The following is an 11887-nucleotide window of genomic DNA, read 5'->3' on the forward strand; positions in this document are numbered from 1 at the left end:
CATCATCATCATTGTGATACGTAGAAAAATCATCATGATGATCTGTAGCAACATCATTTGCATTAGGAGAATCATTGACTAACTCTTGATCATGACCCACTTCTTCCTCGTCCTTAATATCCTCTTCTTCTGTTACATTATACTTTATTATCCTTCCTCTTAGATCATTTCTAACAAAAAATCACCAACCTAGTTTATTTGGAACCTCTAAGTAAAATACCTAATCACATCGACTTGGAAGAACATAGGGCTCATCCCCAACTAGCTCAAAAAATCATGTATTAATCATTGCAAATTCATTCTCATGCTCAATAATAGTTCTATTAGGATCATTTTGTTTGAGTCATAGTTTATACCATTTGACAATGAAGAGAACTAATTTTATGAAATTAAAGTCATAGTCAAGTATATCAATCAAAATGCCATAGTATCAATTTTTAGATTCTTGAGGATGTAAGTCATTTTTAGATGAAATATTTGTCACCTAGAAGGCTACACTTATCACAAAATTACAAGTTGTCTTCATGTCATCAAAATTTTTTATGCAAAATTTATAACCATTGCATAACATAGCCTTGTGGTGTTTCAACTACAATAATGTCAAACATGTATAAATTATTACATCACAAGTTCAAAAGCATATGATTGATTAACAAACTTATAAGTACCTAGAGACCTCTTAAACCACATGCTAAATCTATTTCTTTTTGTGTAATGTTGGGATCTCCATTACAATGAGCTTGTATAACCAATGAAGACACAAATTTCCATTTTAATCTATGACCAAAATGTTGACATCGTTCCATCCATACTATCATCCAATCTTGATTGTTTGCAATAAACAAATGTATTGCATCCCACTCTTTAGTAATTATACAATAGTAAATAGATGACTTATAGTAGATTTATTTTGAAGATTAAAAATTAATTAAATACAATAAAATCTCATAATTTATTACCTTTCACTTTCCTAAATCTACCATTCCCCACCAAGTACTCCCCTTCAAATTTTTTAATGGAGTCGAGATCCCGAATGTAATCTATATGGGTCTTTGCTGCAAGATTATGAAGATATTGAGTAACATACACCATCATCTGTACACCAAACCCTTCAAAAATTTCACCATCCACATTGACCTAGGCTGCACAAGTCCACACAATTCAATCTCCTCAACTTGGTGTATGAGGTAGTGTTCTTGTGCATTGAAAAAAAGTTGAAGGTAAAAACTTTTTCATTTCACATATTAGTCAAAAAATTCTTTTCTTCCAATATTTTATATCTTCTTTATTGATTTCTTTAGGTGACAACCACCTACAAGGGATTCAAGACACAAAAACATAGAAATATGAGACTTTACAATATATTACTTGTTTGATATATTGACCAAATATCACTGCTTACCTCATGTATTTTCCAAGATCATATATCACTTGTTTGATATTATTGTCAAAATTGTCTAGGAATGATAGGGGTAGTACATACTACAACAATTGTCAACTGATCATTTCATTCTTTTCTAACATAATACAATGAAGATTTAATACAATTCCACAAATATATTGTAAATACAAAAGACTGTGACTTACCTTGATGAAGGTATGTCAATCATGCATTTTTAGTCCTGACCCAAATTCACTTTTTTTTGATATGAGATTTGCTTATATTCGTAAAAAATTCTATAGGAAATCAATTTTTTTGTATTACTTCTTTTATGGTATTACTTTGTTGCTACATTAATAAGCAAGGAAGACACTTGCATTAATTTGGTCTCCATTTCTATTGGATTCAATGATATTTTTCATTGCATGATTGGAATCATGAATTTCACAAAAAATTTGGGCAAGTTTTACTTTGTCACACCTTTCATCCAATATTTTTCATAGTGTCTCTATTACATTCTTTCCAATATGCATAGTATCAAACAATTGCACAATTTGTAGCTACTCGTAGTAGGGCAGCCTACTAGATTGTCTAGGATAACAATTTAGTCCCTTTGGAAGCTAGTTAGTGATGCCCTAATGACCTTCATGATCATCAATTACATAATTGGCCAACAAAACACAATCAAAATATATAATTTTCAAACATAAACTATTAGTTAGAGCGATATTACCTTGAATTCTATTATATTCCAACTGCCATAGGTGAGGTGTCATTCTTCATGGCTTTGATGTAGTCTCTTCTTTCCCATTAAAAAAATATTTTTTAACACTTCAATACTTATGATTTCTGTGGAGGAAGTGCCTATACTCATCAAACACCTACTTTCTTAAACTTTTGGAATGACAAAATTTCATCTTTGGACCACACATTGGACATGTAAATTCTCCCTTTATTTGAAGACCTACAAGATAACAATACAATTGGATTAAATACTTTAATTTTTAGAATTAGTATTATCATGTACAACTAGATTTCACAAGACATACCACAAAAATGTGTCAACCCTAGGGCATCATGAATTTTTTACACAAGCATTGCATGAAATTGAAATTATTTTTGTATAATTGATTTAGAGGTATGATACATAGTGAAACCATTCCATAACACTAGCAACTTGTTGATAATAGGTGCAATATATATATTCATATCTTTCACTGTACTTACTTGGTTGAATGAACAACATTAGATAATTATTGTGGTCATTTCACTCCAAGACTTATAATTACATGTAGATAACAATAAAATCATAAAATACCTAGAACAATCATTTCCAACATAATCTTCTCCCTCTTTATTGACATCCACAGAGGAAGGTTATTGTTTATAACAAAAACAAACCATGTTAAGTAAACAGATCTCATCTCTTCAAATGGATTGACACTATTAGTTGCTAGAGAAAGAGATTTAGTGGTTCTTCTTTAAAGTGTGGCCACTTTTCCTCTATGTACAAAAATGTTGAACCATCTACAAGCATTCGAATAATATCATCTCGACTTCTATTGCACGAATGGTAATCCATAAATTATGCTAAGCTACTGCACCTAAATAGTTGTTTAAGCCATGAAATAATGGGGATGTAATGAAGAACCTTATAAGGCACCTTTTTGGTCACTTGATCATCTCAATATCTGCTCATATGGAATTTGGGGCATTCTATTGCATTTTTGTGTTCTTCATGATAAATAACATGATATATAGGACAAGCATCTATTGCTTGATACTCCATTCCAATATGTTTCGCACATAATTCTTGGTACAAGCGAGGGAGAACATTTGATGGTGGTAACAAAAAGTCACCTATCAATCTGCAACAAAAAATATAAGTCATTAGTATAAACAATCTTAATGGTACATATTTCACCTTTTATAGACTATAATGATGTATATGACAAACCTTAGCATACATGACATTGTTATGTTGGATAAAATTTTCATTTTTATGTTGGATAAACCATTCATAACCTTCAAATTCACCAACAACAATACAACAAAGATGAGTTTATTGGGATCCTTTGTAAAGGGCCATGTTTACTTTCTCAAGTAGAGGTATATCATGGATGACCTTAATGTCATCCTCATCATAATAATCCTCATCATCACCAGCAACAACACCAATACCAAATGTGTCATGGAACAATGCATTCGTACTGCCATCTTCAAATGTATTTTCTAGCTCATGATCATCATCTTCCATGGGAGCATGCTCTTCTCCTTCAATACTCACACCTCCATGTTCCTCCATATTCACATAGGTGGATCCCATAGTTTCCTTTATCAAAGTGATGTAGATTTTTGGATATGATAAAATTATCAAAGGCAAAATTTATTTTACCTTTAGTGTCATAGAAGAAGAGTGCATCCTATTCATCTCAATGAAGGAAATAGTATTAAAGATTATGTCTTATACTAATGATCTCTCAACTATCTCCACTCACTATTCTTGTAAACTAATTGATCGTATCTAACACATGCACAAATGAATGAGAATGATTTTGGGTAACTAAATGATGAGGTGCACCAACATTAGAGCTTCTCAAAGTAGAAATAAGGGAACCAACTATTATCAAACCATCATAAGTAATCAATATAATAATATAACTTATCCGAATGAATCTCATAAACATACTAGTGACATTGGAGAATGAGAAGACTAAAAAGATATAAAAAACCATAGAAGCTTTTTTTTTCACTTTGGAGGATGAAATAATGTCAAGGTATAATCTATAAAATAGAAGCAGGATGAGTAGGATTTTTTCAATATTATATATAGACTATAAAAAACTCAAAAGTCATAATTTTTTCTCCTTTAGTTTTAGATAAAAACAAATCAATTATTCTAACCATTTTTTACATAAATAATTCAAATGAGCATTGATATGTTAAAAAAACATGCCTAAAATAATAACATGAAAAAGATATCCATAATGAAATCATAAATATATATATGCCAAACAAGAATAAAAATAGTAAAAATAAAGATGAACCATAAGTTAGAACCTTTAACTCACTCTATCTCAAGAATAAAAATAGTATTAATGAGCTTATCAATAGAGATAATTGACCTTCAATGTCATGCCATATAAAATGAATCTTTTCACCATTAAGGGAGGAAGAAATGACATCAATATATAATCTCTAAAATAGAATAAAGATGACTTCAAAATGTAATAATATAGACTCTTAAAAACTCAAAAGCTATAATATTCCTTATATAGTTTTAGATAAAAATAAGCCTTAATGATTTTCACTATTTATGAATAGAATAATTTTAAGTGGCCATACATATATTGAAAAATATATGCCTATAATAATAATATGGCCAATATATCTACAATGAAATCATGTTCCAAACAAGGATAACAATACTAGAAATAAAGATGAACCATAAGTTAGAACCTTTAACCCACCCCATCTCCAAAAGGAAAATATTACTAATGATCTTATCAATAGAGATCCACCTTGCATTTTTACAAACCAACAGAACAATAGTAACTTATAAAATTTTTGAATAGAAGACATTATGCTTTAGGATCCTAAGCCTAAATTTGAATTGGGGTCACATGTGCTATAAGAACCTAAGTCTAGATCCAAAAGCTGCTACTCCATTTTTAACAAGGTCATACGTTCCAAAGAGGGTAGAATTTCTAATTTTTTTATTTTAAAATAGTATATGTAATAACCCCAACCAGTTATAACTTCATCAAACACCAAATTATTTTTATAATTCAATTTTTGACATTTCATCAAACACTTTGCAAGCAAGCTCTACTATCACTGTAATAACCCCACTAGATCTCAAATAATTTGTTCTAAAGAATTGATTTCTTTTTTTTGTTAATGAGGTTTGGCAATTTTGATACAACAATATAGCAACAAATTAGAAGAATTTTCAATAATAATTTCAACTCAAATATTTAGATATTACATAGGGAATATACAAATGAAAAATTCCAGATTTCAATATCAACTTAGATATTGAGTATTTTCACAAAATACCAACAACCCAATTGATAAAATGTCCCCTATTATCTAAATCAAAAATACCCAAAAAAATTAGATGTTACAATCCATGAACTTATAGGTAAGACATGCCTTCAAATCCTCTGAAATGAAGACTAGTAGCAACAAAGAACTCTTTGACAAACAAATGCAATTGCATATTTGTAAAATACTGCTTCCAAAATGTAAATATAAAATAGCACCCAACAACCAATATAAATTGGTTCTCAACCAACTCCAAATTAACTGGCATACAATTTGATATAACAATTCTAGTGAATCCCTTCATAAATTCCACAACAACCTACAACAACAAGAAAAAATAAACTTCTCCTTCTATAATAGTTAATACAATAGGATAAATGATAAATCATATACCTTAGCACAATTTGCTAAGCAATATTAGAATTGAATCTACAATACTTCAGCTGTAGATCCAAAACCCTTATACTTCAGCAAGAGCACATAATTTTAGAACTTTAGAAGCGTCACAAAGACAACAAAGAAAAATAAGATAATCAAATAATTGGATGTTTTTCTCATCAAATGTCCTCATATTTATAATCTCTAAATGACACTAGTTTCCTAAAATAACTCCACTTAAGAAGCTTTCTCTACACAACAATAAAATATAATAAAGTACCATTAATATAATTTATTAATTGTTTTTGGCTCTGAAAATGACCTTTTTCACCATAACTTAATATTTTGACATGCAAGGCCACTATCTCTTGTTCCCACAATTAAGAAATTTTATTCCTAGTTCCAATGATCTATGATACTAAGGTCACCGACCAAGAATACTAAAAAACCTAGCAACTTCAACATATTTAGATGAATAATAATAATTCACTCATCTTGTGAAAATAACTAAAGAAGCATCATAATTGAAATCTGACAACACCAAGGTGATCCTGATGATGAAAGATGATGACTAAACGTAATGCGCTGACTTACTATAAATAAACACTCCCTCCAAGATTCTTGGATCCCAAACTAGAAGCCCAAAATAAAAACTAAGAGCATCACCCAACTCCTCTAACTCAACTGAGCTCATCAGAACCAACAATTTGACTTACTATAACTATTAATTCCCTTAATTGGAGCCAAAAGACAACATAGGCTTCTAAAATGCCTATAACCCCACAATTGTGAACCTCAAATCCCACTGTCAGCTCACGAGGGTTGCAATGGTGAACTAACCAAGACAACTATAGGAAACTACTAAAAATGGGGACATTATAGTTCTCCCTCCCTAAGATTATTTGTCCACAAGCAATCCTGGAGCAAAATGAACATCACAATCCACCTAGATCCCAAAGGTAGAACTTTGTACTATCCCTATCCTGTATAGGCAATTGCTATAGCACCAACACCCAAATAATGGGCATCAACAACAAAATCATTTGAAAACTAACCCTAGGCACTGATGAAGGCAACAACTCATTGGAACTCAACCCAACTGAAATACCAACTCTATCTACACCTAAGTTCCCATAAAATTGATACTCACACCCAACTACACTATGGAGATGGTAACAAACATAGGTACCTAAATCACTACCAACACCACTAACCTCTACCAAAATGCCCTAGGTGTATAGATACTACAAGGGGTCTAACTTGAAGCTTTCAATTCCATCTGCAAAAGATAGTGCTATCCCATCCCATAATGGATGGTATGGAACTGGAGCCAACCCACATTGATGTGAAACCAATTCTTCTACCCATGGGTCAAAAGAAAAATGATGAGCACTCCTCATAGTGTGCCAATAAAAACTCCCAATCTCTATCAAGGGCTCATCATCATCAAATTGGGAATCAGAAGATAGCTTCAATCTATGACTTTGAACTATTGGTCGGGCAGGATCCTGAACAACCCTCTCAGCAAACCCAACCTCAAAATCCTTATGGGGAAGCATAGTATATAGAGTCTCTACAATATTTCATACCAACCTTTGAATAGAATGAGAGCCTCGGATGAGAGTACCCTCAGACACTCTATATCAATCTTCCCTCACATCCAAACTCTCCAATAGATACTCCATGAAGGACTCTATGTAGTATAAATAATATGTGGAAACATCAACTTTCTCCCTTGTGATCCATAACTAATCCCTTTAAAAATGTGGCATTTCCAACTATCCAATGGTATCATCTATATGAAATAAAGAAATAGATTCACTTTTGACAGAAGGAAACAAATCACTATGAGAGTTCATCTCAACTGATGCTCTCACCTCCTTTGTACCTACTACACCCATATGTTGGATAATTGTGTAGACTACATTATCATGTCCATCATCCCCAACTGTAGAAGAAAAATCACCACCAACCACAATATGCAACTGAACTAAATCTAGGGTTGGTGTGGTCCGAATATGCTCCAACTCCATGGTCACCTCATCCAATCATGATTGTGACTCTTGAAGAGCCAACTTAGTACATTGAAGAGAGTCCACAGTCACCTCAAGCTCTTGGGTGCTTAACCACCTCCTCCACTTTCCCTAGCAACATCTCATAATAGGTGCTACCCAAATCCAAAAGTTAATCCCTGTCAGCAACTAACTAAGAGTAACTATTCTTCAAGATCCTGATAGCCTCTTGAAGCACATGAACCTCTACTTGGGAAATACTACTATCATCATGCTCAATTAACACTAGAGTACCCCAACTAGATGTAACTAGCATACAACGGATAACATCATATTGCTCAAGAGTAGAGGAAATGTCATTATCACTTACCTTCAATTGACAAGTCACATGCTGCCTTTGTAACCCTTGAATCCTATGCAAGCCCCCTATTTCACTAACTACACTGTGATAAGAAATTGAATTAGAACTACCCACCACAAGATCACTCACTACATGTGTGCTATTGACCTCATACAACTCTACATCCAAGATACAACTAATATGCACCTCAATCAACTCCTCATATGAAGAAATGGAAGCCCTCACAATATCAATAGCCCCACATGTCTCAAATTCCACCTCAAAAGATAGATCCTATAAACATTGATCCTGGGACCCATCCAAAACCTCCTTAGAGTCATCAACTAATACCTAGCAAGGGATATCATACCTGATATAGCTCATAGCATCATCAAATGTATGATCAAATGTGTCCATACTATCTACATCAACATCTCCTAATAATGCCTCAACTACTGACACTTGGCACTACACACATGACTCAATAACACTAGAGCATGAACCCACATCTAGTGACTCTGCTATAACACACAATTCACTAACATCATAGCCTGGTGACTCCATACATGCATCGGTCCTACCTAAGGAAGGAACTGCCTCTTGTACTAGAGCAACACTATGATAACTTACATAAAAATCTCCAATAATAATCCCATTCTCAAGAGAGCCAGAAGTGTCAATAGGAATAGCTGCATCAACTATCTCTACACTAGATGTAGTAACTCCTCTAGGAGCCTCAACCTATTGAAACTCAACACTCCTGTCCACCCAGGGCACTGACACATCCACATGTCCCTATGAAATAAGTCCATCATCAACATTGTAGATAGGACTAGCAGGTGCCATACTAAATACAGGTACATCATCTTGGATAGCTGTCAGGAAAAACTCAAGCTTCCTTCCCTGCAACCTCAATTTCAGCCTTCTAAAGGTGGAAACCATTTACCTTGCTGCCCTCTCAACTGTCTCTATATTTGACAAGCTCTCTACTAACCTCTACTAATGCAGCTTAAGTTTCTCCATACTCTCTTGCAAAGAATTCATTTTCGTGCTAACTTCCTTATTACTCCACCAACTTCTAGAACTGTCTATCCTCTTGTATCTGTCCATAGTTAGAAACAACAAGAGTGCTGATCACTCCAATCAAAACAACAAATCTGAAAATAAAATGAATTTTCTACCCCATAGGATGACATGAAACCACTCTAATACCACTATAATAACCCCAACCAGTTATAACTTCATCAAACACCAAATTCTTTTGTAATTCAATTGTTTGACATTTCATCAAACACTTTGCAAGCAAGCTCTAATACCACTGTAATAACCCCACTAGCTCTCAAATAATTTGTTTTGAAGAATTGATTTCTTTTATAGGGTGCTCAAGGATTTGCAAATTTAATACACAATATAGCAAAAAACTAGAAGATTTTGCAATAATAATTTGAACTCAAATATTTAGATATTACATAGGGAATATACAACTGAAAAATTCTAGATTTCAATATCAACTTTAATACTGAGTATTTTCACAAAATACAACAACCCAGTTGACAAAATATACCCTATTATCTAAATCAACAATACATAGAAAATTAAAAGTTATAATCCATGAACTTACAGGTAAGACATGCCTTGAAACCCTTTGAAATGAAGACTAGCAACAAAAAAGAATTTTTTGATAAATAAATGCAACTACAGATTTGGAAAATGCTGCTCGCGAAGTGTAGATAGAAAATAACATCCAAAAATAGATATAAATTGGTGCTCAACCAACTCCAAATTAACCAACACACAATTTGATATAACAATTCCACTAAATCCCTTCACAAATTCTAGAACAATCTCCAACAACAAGAAAAATTAAACTTCTCATTAGCAACAGTTAATACAATAGGAGAAATGACAAATCGTATACCTCAACCCAATTTTCCAAGAAATCTTAGAATTGACTTTACAATACTTCAGCTATAGATCCAAAACCCTTATACTTCAGCAAGGGTATAAAATTTCAGAACTTTAGAAGTGTCACAAAGACAACAAAGAAAGATAAGATAATCAAACAATTGGATGCTTTTCTCATCAAATCTCCTAATATTTATAATCTCCAAATGGAACTAGGCTCCCAAAAGAACTCCACTTATGAAGCTTTCTCTACACAACAATAAAATAGAATAAAGTGTCATTTATATAATTTATTAATTACTGTTGGCTCCAAAAAAGACCCTTTCCACAATGACTTAATATTCTGACATGTAAGGCCATTGTTTCTTGTTCCCACAATTTATAACTTTTTTGTCTTGGTTCCAATGAGCTATGATACTGAGGTGACCAACCAATAATACCAACAAAAATAACAACTTCCACGCATTTAGATGAATAATAATAATAATACAACCATCTTGCAAAAACAATTGAAGAAGCATCAAAATCAAAATATAACAACACCAAAGTGATCTTGATGATGAAAGACAATGAATGAACTTGACGAGGTGAATTACTATAAATAGAAACTCCCCCCAAGATTCATGGAGCCCAAACCAAAAGCTTGAAATAAGAACTAAGAACATCACCCAACTCCTCTAACTCAATTGAGCTCATTGTAACCAATAGTTTGACTTATTATAAATAGTAAGTCCCTCAATTGGAGCCAAAATACAACATAGGCTAATGAAAAGCCTATAACCCCACAATTGAGACCCTGAAATCCCACTGTCATCTCATGAGGGTTGCAATGGTGAATTGACCAAGCCAACTGTAGGAAGATGCTAAAAATGGGGACATTAGACTATAGAGGATATTTTCAAGGAACATGGCCCCACATTTAAGTGTAATCCCACTCCCTATTTGACACAAACGAACTCTAGGTAGGTCATTTTTTGTGTTTTTGGTTTTTCATTTATTTTTATAGTAATTTTTATGGGTCTTTTGAAAAAAAAAGTTTGTTTCTATGCATGTTATAGTTAGTTTTTTTTTTGTTTAAGTGCAAAAGCAACTAGGTTTGCTATTGCATTTATATTTATCATGTATTTTATATGTATAGAAGTAATTTTAAAAAAAATTTATTTGTGAAAATGTAGAAAACCTATTCACAAAGTGATCAAATAACATAAATTTAAAAAATAAAGAAAATTTGAGAAACTTGGAATAGCAACCTGTTAGTGAACAGATTGTCTTTTCCTACTTAAAATGAAAATCTAATCTATGCCCAAGGCTCAAAAATTCAATAAAGTTCACAATAGTTGGGTAATGTTGTATTATTTGTTTCCCTCTAAATTTTTATAAGTATAACTCCATTTACAAATGAATTCAAAAGAATCAAAATTGATTTTATGCAAACTTTTGCCAGAAAGTGCTTAGGGACACTCATATACTCATGGGTACTGAGGTAATGGATTACATAATTAGAAAATCAATAAATGAAAAGCTCATAGTCTTTCCACAAGCAAGCAAGATTTGGTTATGAATTTAAAATTTGTAGCCACTCAAACTAAACTTTCGAAAAGATAAATATAGACGAACAACAAATAAATAATGACATATATCATACAAAATGAATCACCACAACTCACAAAGTAACCACGACTAATTGTGCTTTAAACATTAAGTTTTAAAACAAAACAAAATATGGTATATATATATATATATATATAAAGACTTCTCCAAGCACCAAGTCATTAAGAGAGGATCTTCATATACATCTCTATCTATCTATTTCCATTTCCAAAT

This window comes from Cupressus sempervirens, chromosome 10 (genome assembly GCF_028749045.1).
Source record: "Cupressus sempervirens isolate cs-2001-9-10 chromosome 10, ASM2874904v1, whole genome shotgun sequence".
In the NCBI taxonomy this organism is placed as follows: Eukaryota; Viridiplantae; Streptophyta; class Pinopsida; order Cupressales; family Cupressaceae; genus Cupressus; species Cupressus sempervirens.